This window comes from Crinia signifera, chromosome 9, assembly GCF_055691185.1.
Source record: "Crinia signifera chromosome 9, ASM5569118v1, whole genome shotgun sequence".
NCBI classification, from domain to species: domain Eukaryota; kingdom Metazoa; phylum Chordata; class Amphibia; order Anura; family Myobatrachidae; genus Crinia; species Crinia signifera.
This window is the reverse complement of record NC_139225.1, coordinates 55,285,557-55,296,406: the sequence shown is the minus strand read 5'-3', so window position 1 is coordinate 55,296,406 and position 10,850 is coordinate 55,285,557. Positions and strand designations below refer to the sequence as shown.

The 10,850-nt window shown below is 46.3% G+C and overlaps 2 pseudogenes; one reads left to right on the top strand and one right to left on the bottom strand.

Annotated features, from left to right (window-relative positions):
• Positions 1–437: 437 nt before the first annotated feature.
• Positions 438–556, bottom strand: LOC146039874 (5S ribosomal RNA; annotated as a pseudogene).
• Positions 557–3,030: 2,474 nt separating this feature from the next.
• LOC146039873 (5S ribosomal RNA) lies at positions 3,031–3,149 on the top strand (annotated as a pseudogene).
• Positions 3,150–10,850: the final 7,701 nt, after the last annotated feature.

The window sequence follows — 10,850 nt, the reverse complement described above, 5'->3', positions numbered from 1 at the left end:
ACAGAAAAAACGCTTTGTGGGCGCACTCCTTTTTAAATTTAACTGGATTAAATGATTATTTTAAAACATAACTTTTATTAGAGACTTTTGTTAAAATAAGTGGCACGTTTAAGAAAAATTGATTATTTGGTTTTGATCAATATGTGGTGTGATCCTTAAACTATAATTGTTTAAGTGAAAAAAATTTTTATATCACACGTTAGTTTATCATTTATGCACTGTATTCTCAAAGGTACGATTACCAGTGATCATAGGCAGAAAAATGATTCAGTTCCCCAATGACAACAATTTTTGTGCTGGTATTGCACAATAGGTATACCTCAATGGTTACCATACAAAAAACGCCTCGGACATAAAAGGTCTACAGATAGAAAATCAATCTGGCAGTCATATATACAGCAGTTGGACTGAAGTATCGATTCACCTCCCTTGTATTTATATTGCCACACCTGGTCTTCCCCAGGGGTCTCCCACCTAGGTACTGGCCTGGCCCTCCACTGCTTGGCTTCCAAGTTCGGAGTGGGTTTGGGCAATCCAGCGGGGTGTGATGGCAATATGTCTGGGCTAATTCGGTGTGCTTCAATCTATTGATGCTGTTAGACTACAGATAGATATGGCGCAACCGGCTCGACCAATGTATTTAGGAGAGGCAGACTGAATAAGCAGAGCAACTCAAAATCACAGGCAGAGTATTTATGTAGATATCAATAGTTTCTGTATGATGGCGAATTTATGAGTAGGAGAGCCAAGGAGTATAACTGTATATTAATCAAGCGTTAGATACGTTAGATACGTTTTAGAGGCTTTCAGCTGTCATAAGAGACGGTATATTTATACAGGAACTAGACAAAACTAGTTAGATCACACAAATTAATGATGCTCTAGCACTTATATATCTTGGAGAATTGTGGAAACCTAAAGGTGACAAATCTTTAAACGTTATTGCAGACTTGAGATTAATTATGCCAGTATAAGCCCACTGTTGCACAGTTAATTAGACAGATAATTAGTGCTTGTCAGGTTGTGGGCCTGGAATGGTGTTGGAGTCTGCACACGTTGCAATAGTTGACACAGTTAGAACCACCTGTGTAGATGATTTTTAACAGATAGTACTTGGTTTTAATTACTCCGGAGGTTATAGGTATTAATTTATGAGTTGATATATTAAGCCTATCAGGCTGACTCACTTGCTTGCGATGGAATTAAAACCAGAGTGGCAGAGTAATATACATTTTAAGCATGAGCTGCTGGTGAAGAAGACACTGTGTTGTATTAGTTGACACAGTGTGTGTTGACACTCTGTGCCTAAAGTCCCGTACCAAACCCAAGATAGATGGTGTATAGTTGTATTAGTTGACACAGTGACACAATTGACACAGTGTGTGTTGACACTCTGTGCCTAAAGTCCCGTACCAAACCCAAGATAGATGGTGTACAGGGTTAACAGTGTGGCACACTGGGGAGTATGGGGCAAGTTTAACAAGATGGGAGCACTTCCCAACTGCGTGTTGCAGTGGGAGATGCGCCCAGGTACCTGCTGCCGCTGCCTGGGTTAGCGGCTGACGGCGAACTTCAGCGCGTCAGGAGGTTCTGTGTGAGCCGGAAAAGTAGAGCGCCGGTTTGGCGGGTGCTGTATTCTGGTGCTGCCGATAGCTGGGGGGATACGTGGAGTCGAAGAGGCGGAGAGCCGGACCCGCTGCTGGCTGTTAGCCGGGTGCAGAGTAGCTGTCCCGGAGTGTATGAAGCGGCGGCTGGCGCCCGTTCTGCTGCTATAGACTGCCAGAAAGGTGAGGCCTCACCTTTCTGGCAGTCTATAGCAGCAGAACGGGCGCCAGCCGCCGCTTCATACACTCCGGGACAGCTACTCTGCACCCGGCTAACAGCCAGCAGCGGGTCCGGCTCTCCGCCTCTTCGACTCCACGTATCCCCCCAGCTATCGGCAGCACCAGAATACAGCACCCGCCAAACCGGCGCTCTACTTTTCCGGCTCACACAGAACCTCCTGACGCGCTGAAGTTCGCCGTCAGCCGCTAACCCAGGCAGCGGCAGCAGGTACCTGGGCGCATCTCCCACTGCAACACGCAGTTGGGAAGTGCTCCCATCTTGTTAAACTTGCCCCATACTCCCCAGTGTGCCACACTGTTAACCCTGTACACCATCTATCTTGGGTTTGGTACGGGACTTTAGGCACAGAGTGTCAACACACACTGTGTCAATTGTGTCACTGTGTCAACTAATACAACTATACACCATCTATCTTGGGTTTGGTACGGGACTTTAGGCACAGAGTGTCAACACACACTGTGTCAACTAATACAACACAGTGTCTTCTTCACCAGCAGCTCATGCTTAAAATGTATATTACTCTGCCACTCTGGTTTTAATTCCATCGCAAGCAAGTGAGTCAGCCTGATAGGCTTAATATATCAACTCATAAATTAATACCTATAACCTCCGGAGTAATTAAAACCAAGTACTATCTGTTAAAAATCATCTACACAGGTGGTTCTAACTGTGTCAACTATTGCAACGTGTGCAGACTCCAACACCATTCCAGGCCCACAACCTGACAAGCACTAATTATCTGTCTAATTAACTGTGCAACAGTGGGCTTATACTGGCATAATTAATCTCAAGTCTGCAATAACGTTTAAAGATTTGTCACCTTTAGGTTTCCACAATTCTCCAAGATATATAAGTGCTAGAGCATCATTAATTTGTGTGATCTAACTAGTTTTGTCTAGTTCCTGTATAAATATACCGTCTCTTATGACAGCTGAAAGCCTCTAAAACGTATCTAACGTATCTAACGCTTGATTAATATACAGTTATACTCCTTGGCTCTCCTACTCATAAATTCGCCATCATACAGAAACTATTGATATCTACATAAATACTCTGCCTGTGATTTTGAGTTGCTCTGCTTATTCAGTCTGCCTCTCCTAAATACATTGGTCGAGCCGGTTGCGCCATATCTATCTGTAGTCTAACAGCATCAATAGATTGAAGCACACCGAATTAGCCCAGACATATTGCCATCACACCCCGCTGGATTGCCCAAACCCACTCCGAACTTGGAAGCCAAGCAGTGGAGGGCCAGGCCAGTACCTAGGTGGGAGACCCCTGGGGAAGACCAGGTGTGGCAATATAAATACAAGGGAGGTGAATCGATACTTCAGTCCAACTGCTGTATATATGACTGCCAGATTGATTTTCTATCTGTAGACCTTTTATGTCCGAGGCGTTTTTTGTATGGTAACCATTGAGGTATACCTATTGTGCAATACCAGCACAAAAATTGTTGTCATTGGGGAACTGAATCATTTTTCTGCCTATGATCACTGGTAATCGTACCTTTGAGAATACAGTGCATAAATGATAAACTAACGTGTGATATAAAAAATTTTTTCACTTAAACAATTATAGTTTAAGGATCACACCACATATTGATCAAAACCAAATAATCAATTTTTCTTAAACGTGCCACTTATTTTAACAAAAGTCTCTAATAAAAGTTATGTTTTAAAATAATCATTTAATCCAGTTAAATTTAAAAAGGAGTGCGCCCACAAAGCGTTTTTTCTGTCTTTGTCAGCTTTTTTCTGACCAAAACCCCAGTGTACTAGCATTGAATCTAAACGCAGGGCGCACCGCCAACCCCATAACTACCAAAATCTTGTAAGTAGTTTCTATAAGTTGGTTATATATGAAAATAAAATTATCTGTCCAGTCTGTGCGGATCTACACACCCTTGTTTACATAATGCAAAAGTAGCCAGTATTTACCCCATATGCCAGTGGTTCCCAAACTCTTTGAATCACGGCACCCTAAAGTATCAGAATATTTTTCACGGCACCCCTAGGCCAAAAGTTGGTTACTAATTTCAGGAAAAATATAAAAAAAGTTGTGATTTTAAATGTTTTCCTTAGGTCCACTTACTGTATGTGGTGAGAAACATGATTCACTTCTATTTACCCACATATTCTTAATTGGAAGCCACAAGCACTGATTTTCCCTATTTCATTGGCCATAAATAACTTGAATTGATTCTGGACCACCAACCTGAGGCACCCCTGCAAGTGCTCCAAGGCACCCCAGGGACCTAGGCGCACAGTTTGGGAACCACTGCCATATGCAAAAAAAAATTGTTTCCACTCAGTGCAGTTCAAAATGGTTTTTCCGTGTATATACTTATTCCTTTTTACGTTACTTTCACCTCAGAATCTGTCTGACTACTTGTAATCTTATAATACACTCACTGGCATAAAAACTCACTATTGTTAGTCAGTCTGTTTATACCCCTTCGCTAGACTGTACTTTTGCCTCAGTGCTTGATGCCAAATTTTTATTGAGTCTGGGACAAGAATAATGAACAGTTCAACCCAGTGAGGATGATTTTCACTTTACCATGCTATGCCTTATAATGGGATGCATTTATCATCCCGTCAGTCAGGATGCCAGCGTGGCACAATACCGACGCCGATATCCTGACTCCCGCCAGGAGAAAGGCACAGGATCCCAACACACATAGGATCAATCTTGTGTCTGGGAAGCTGCTTGGAACAAATGTTTTAGATTACTTGGATTTGATGCTGGTCATCCTGATGTCTGTCCAGCTTTAAAAGAGTGCCGGAGGACTCACCGACAGTCAGGATTCCAACAGTCATTAACCTAACGCTGGAATCCCGACTGCTAAAAGCCCAACACACGGGCAGCAGCTATTCTCCCTCGCGGGGTCCACGCACCCCCCCATAGAAGGAGAATAAAATAGGTGGCGAGCGTACCGTGCCACTGTGCCCCCACAGTAGTGAGCGCAGCGAGCCCGCAAGGGATTCTGACTACCGGGGTGTTATACCACACCCCTTTAAGATGCAGATTAATTGAATGACAAATAAAGGGCCATAACATATTTCATGAATACACATGTGTTTGTATTTAAACAATATAGATATTATTTTTTACTTAGTGAATTAAATTAAAACTATAAAAGCCATGAAAATGTATCCGACAGGGTTGTATAGGCTTACATTGTAGCCATAGTCCAGGGTGATACAATAGATGTAAATAGACCATACATTTCTTATTCATGCAGGCTGTAAATCATTTGGTTGAAGACCATATTGAATAAAGAATGGTGAGTAGGAGGTACAGTAGCTTTGCAGAACAATATATTGTGAGCAAATTCAGCCAATATCAGGAGTACTACACAGGGCCGTTTCTACACAAATCAGCCCCCGGTGTGAACAGTTAAAATGCATCTCCAATGCACAATTTGAGATTGTACAAATTGCATGCACTGCAGACGCGTGCCCCAAAAGGGGTGTGGTCTAATTATAAGGGTCATGGTCTCATTATTTGGGGTGTGGTCTAGTGTAGTCTTCTTTTTACACCATTTTTCAACCTGCGTGACATTGGTTACCGCAGGAATGCTCGTCCTCCCACGCTTAGGTTGAAGGCCACACAGTGGCATATTAGCATGAAGGTCCACACAGTCACCCAGTAGACCTCACAGATCCCCCCTTGAGCCCAAACAGTGACGGGCTACTTAGATCAATATTCACTGTTTAACCATAATGCCTATTACACATTATGCCACATACCATGATGCCCATTATGCCCCACACTGTAATGCCCATTATACATTATGCCCACTTCACATTATACCACACACCGTAATGCCCGTTATAAACCACACACAGTTATACCCATTATGTATTTTCCACATGCCATAATGCCTATTTCACATTGGCCCTTATTTAGATCTGATCGCAGTATAAATATGTTCTCAAAATGGGCAAAGCCATGTGCGCTGCAGGTGGGGCAGATGTAGCATGTGCAGAGAGAGTTAAATTTGGCAGGGCTGTGTTGAAACTAAAGTCTAAATTGCAGTGTAAAAATAATGCAGCCAGTATTTGCCCTGCACAGAAACAAATTAACTCACACAAATCTAACTCTCTCTATACATGTTACATCTGCCCCACCTGTAGTGCACATGGTTTTGTCCATTTTGAGAACAAATTTGTACTGCGATCAGATCTGAATAAGGGCCATTGTCACATATCATAATGCCTATTACATATTATGCCACATAAGTGACGCTTACCTTCATGCTTCTTGCCTGGAGCTATGTGCTGCTCAATGCCAGGAGCTTCATGCTTGTTGCCATGGAGGGTTTTCATGCTTGCTTCCATGGAAGGATTGCATGCTCATTGCCCAGGTGGGTATTACATGCTTGTTGCCAGGTGGGATTTCATGCTTGTTGCCTGGGGGGGAGGGTTTAGATCAGGGGTGTCAAACTCAAATTCATCGGGGGCCGCATCAGCAGTTTGGTCACCCTCAAAGGGCCGGTTGTATCTGTAGGTCCCCCTGTATAATTATAATGCCATGAGACCACAGGCTGCTCCCCCTGTATAATATAAAATGAATGCCATGACACCACAGGCTGCTCCCCCTGTATAATAATAATGCCATGACACCACAGACTGCTCCCCCTGTATAATATAATAAAAGTAATGCCATGACACATAAATGATTATACAGGAGGAGCAGCCTGTGGTGTCATGGCATTATTATTATTATACACGGGGACACCTCAGGAAACAGCAGATATATATTTTTTTTATTGTGAGTGTGATCCTCATCCTCACTTACTGTTTCTTCGTCTGTCCTGCAGCTGCTGCGGCTTCCAGCTTTTCTTCACTGCTTGCTGCGGCCACACTGTCCCCGACTCCCGGTCCGGCTTCCCTGCCTGCTCCTACTTCTCTACAGACGCATGGGCGGGCGGCGTCATCGTCATGACGTCCCCACCCAGTGTCTGTCACTGCCGGGCATCAGATGGAACAGGCGGCCGGGCCCTCCTCCGCGTAGCCGTGGAGGCCGGCGGCCATGTTTCTGTAGCCGCATACATATGTGCCTACAGGAACATGGCCGCCGACAGTGGAGGAACAGGTAAGGCGGCTGCGGTGGGGTGGGTGAGAGGAGGTGGCCTAGGCAGGAGCTGGGACACACTGCCCTGCGTGCTATCTCCTCGCACGGGTCACATGACGAGGTCGGGCGGGCCGGATTTGGCCCGCGGGCCTTGTGTTTGACACCCGTGGTTTGGCCCGCGGGCCTTGTGTTTGACACCCGTGGTTTGGCCCGCGGGCCTTGTGTTTGACACCCGTGGTTTAGATGCTCATTACCCAGTGGGGGTAGTTGTTGTTGATACATGGTTGTTGTCTGGAGGGGAGGGTTTACATGCTCGTTGCCCAGGGGGTTACAGGTGCACTGTGTGCCCTTTAATAAGAACCACACAAACTTATCTGCTGCAGTGACATCAGTGGCGTAACTAGGGAGGGTGCAGCTGCTATGCCCTTTGGGGGGCCCGAGGGCTCAGCAGACAATCCCCTACACCCTTGATATTTTTTTTGTAGCAGCGCTGCCTGTACCGTACCTTGACCTTGCCCATTCCCCTGACTTTCAGTCCCCACCAGCGGCTGTAGTTTGTCACCGAAGGGGAGGAGCCATTCCAGTAAATGTAGCCTCTCCTCTGCTCTCCCCTTCCTACATCTGTGACTCAACGTCACAATCTGGTGACCAGCCCCGGCGCAAAAATAGAAGTGGGGAAAGTATTGCTGCCAGCACTGTGGTGTGCTTGAGACCCGGGACTGGCGACAGGGAGACTGGTGGCTGGCAGCACTGATGAGTTCCGGGGCTGCTGTGGAGATTATACTGGGGGAGGCACGGTGCAACCTGTACTTGGGGGGGATGGAGGATTTAGGAAGACAAGAAGTAATGATTGTCTCAATTCTTTTAAACTCCTGCTCCACAACCCCCCCCCCCCCCACCCACACATCTCCCACCTATTTGTTTTCTGTCTTGCACTATCTCACTGTTAATAATATCTCCTTCCCCCAGCCCCCCTCTCTTTCCTGTATGTCCCCCCTCTTTTTTTACTCTCCCCTTTTCTCTCTGACACTCCCTCTCGTTCTTTCTCTCGCTCCCCTCACTTCTCTCTCACTACCCCTGACTGTCTCAACCAGTTCTGTCCACCCAGCCCCATCATGTTTCTCCCCCCTCAGTCAGCGGAAGCCACCCCTTCACCCAACCCCCAAAAGCACTAGTGACTTAGGGTGTTATTCTTATTCATTCGGCCGGAGGACCGATATTGTGTGCATGCACCCTACAAAGCAAGCGGGGGGGGGGGGGGGGGGGGGTGTGGCAGCTGGGACATATCCGTCCCAGCATACACGCATATGGAAGTGACTTGAAAGTCACTTTTATATGCGTGTACCTTCCACATCTGATTTGGGAGGTTACCCGCAGCTTAAGAATGGATGTTTTATGCTAAACCATCCATTCGCAGCCTGTGCGGGCGAACCCTCGCTGTGAGGGGGGGGGGGGGGGGGGGCGGACGGACAGACATTTGACAGGGTTTGGTGGATTCGCAATACTGCAAATTCGCAGCCATGCGAATCGACCAGAATAACCTGCTTAGTGCACTGTGCAGCAGCTCGCTGCATAATGTCTGAGTGGCTGGCTGTCTGAGGACGCAGTCGGACTATTACAGTCCACAGCAAGCATCCAGTCTCCTGTCCCCAGCTGTTCCGTCACCTCCCAGAAGCACTGTCTGTGAGTGAAACTGTGACTGATAACAGTTTTAGGCTTTCCTCATGGGTGCCATTTGGCACAGACACACAGCAACTGCAGCACAGGCGGGTGGCAGCCTGCGTGTGAGCCGGATACAGAGGAGGACTGTCCTCCGGGGGCAATGAAACAGCAGGATGGCGCCCTGTGCGCTCGTCCCTCCTGTAAAAACTGCCCTGGTATTACCCAGTTCTCCTGAATTTCAAGATAAATGTTGCTCCCTGGTAGATGTTATCTCCATTGAAAAACCAGTGGAAGCTGAGGGAAGGTTCTTCAATGGTATAAAGTGGGTGGCCTTAGAAATTCATTTTATATGGTGTTATCTCCATAGCATAAAGGTATATCAGTAATGAAGATCATTGATAGATGAGACCAAGATTGATTTGGAATGAAAGTAACAGTAGTGCAATTAAAGGACCCAAGGTGCTTCTTTGGGCACTATCGGCCTTATTCTAGTTCACTCTTTCTGACAAAATCGTTCTTAGATGGACAAAACCATGTGCACTGCACGGGGGCAGATGTCACTTTTGCAGAGATAATTAGATTTGGGTGGGGTTTTACTTCAAAGTGAGATCTATATTGCAGTGTAAAAATAAAGCAGTCAGTATTTACCCTGCACAGAAACAAAATAACTAACCCAAATCTAATTCTCTCTGCACAAGTAACATCTTCCCCCCTGCAGTGCACATGGTTTTGTCTAAGAAGGATTTTGTCAGAAAGAGTGAACTAGAATAAGGCCCTATATATTGAGCACACTGAGAACAAGCAGAGATGTACAGTGCATCCTGGAAAATATTCACAGCGCTTCACTTTTTCCACATTTTGTTATATTACAGCCTTATGCCAAATTTCCCCCAAAATCTACAAATACCCCATAATGACAATGTGAAAAGTGTTTTTGGGAGATTTTTGCTAATTTATTAAAAATAGAAACCTGTGAATACTTTCTGGATGTGCTGTAGTCCTTAACATCAGCTCATGTAGAAGGCCACAAATATTTTCACATGAATCATTTCAAAGTTTTCTTGATTCCACAGTGAGATACAGTATGAAATGGGAAGCATGTCCCCATTTGCAGAATGTTAGGTCAAAACTTAGGGGGAACTAAGGTTTTACCTACTGGAACTTTCTGAGTAACAGGTAAGATACAAGATGAATGCAGGATCAAACTATAGGGGGGTACTCTTTACCTAGAACGGCGCCCATTGCGACCATCGTATGCACTAAAAATTGGGTGCGATGCGATGCCCGCGATTTCCCATAGGGATCAATGTTAAAAGTGAGATTGGACGCGATTTTAGTGTTCAATGCCCGCGATTTTTCCATAGGAAACAAAGTTAAATGGAGCCATCAGAGCACAAATAGTCATCCTAACGTCTGAAATGGCCCCCACAATTGTTAACGCCACCCCACGATCAACGTCAACCCGAAGCGTGGGGAGCGCAGCGGTACGCGTCCTCCGGCCTTTTCATACCCCCACTATCCACGTCGGCGTGGAGTTGAGAATAGAATAGTGTGGCGAGCGCAGCGAGCCACCGAGCCCGAAGCGTGGCGAGTGCAGCGAGCCCCACGAGGGGACACGGATACCTTCACAGGTATCCCTTCGCGGGCTTCACAGGTATCCGCGTCCCTCACGGGGCTCGCCACGCTTCGGGCTCGGTGGCTCGCTGCGCTCGCCACACTATTCTATTCTCAACTCCACGCCGACGTGGATAGTGGGGGTATGAAAAGGTCGGAGGATGCGTACCGCCGCCCCGCGCGGGCTCGCTGCGCTCGCCACGCTTCGGGTTCACGTTGATCGTGGGGTGGCGTTAAAAATTGTGGGGGCCATTTAAGACTTCAGGGGGACTATTAGGGCTCTGTGGCCCATTTAACATTGTTTCCTATGTATAAATCCCGGGCATTGAGGCATTTAACACTAAAATCGCATCCAATCTGACTTTTAACATTGATCCCTATGGGAAAATCGCGGGCATCGCGTCGCACCCGTTTTTTATGTGCATGTGATGGCCGCGATTTTTTACCCCCGACGCCAATCGCGGGCGCCGTTCTAGGTAAAGAGTACCTATAGGGGTTATTCAGACCTAATTGCTGCCGTGTGATTTTGCACAGGACTGCGATCAGATAATCGCCGCCCAGACAAAGTGAAAACCCGCCCTATGCAAGTCTGCAAATGGCTTGTGAAAATATCACTGATCGTCGTACAACTGCAAAGCCATACGCAA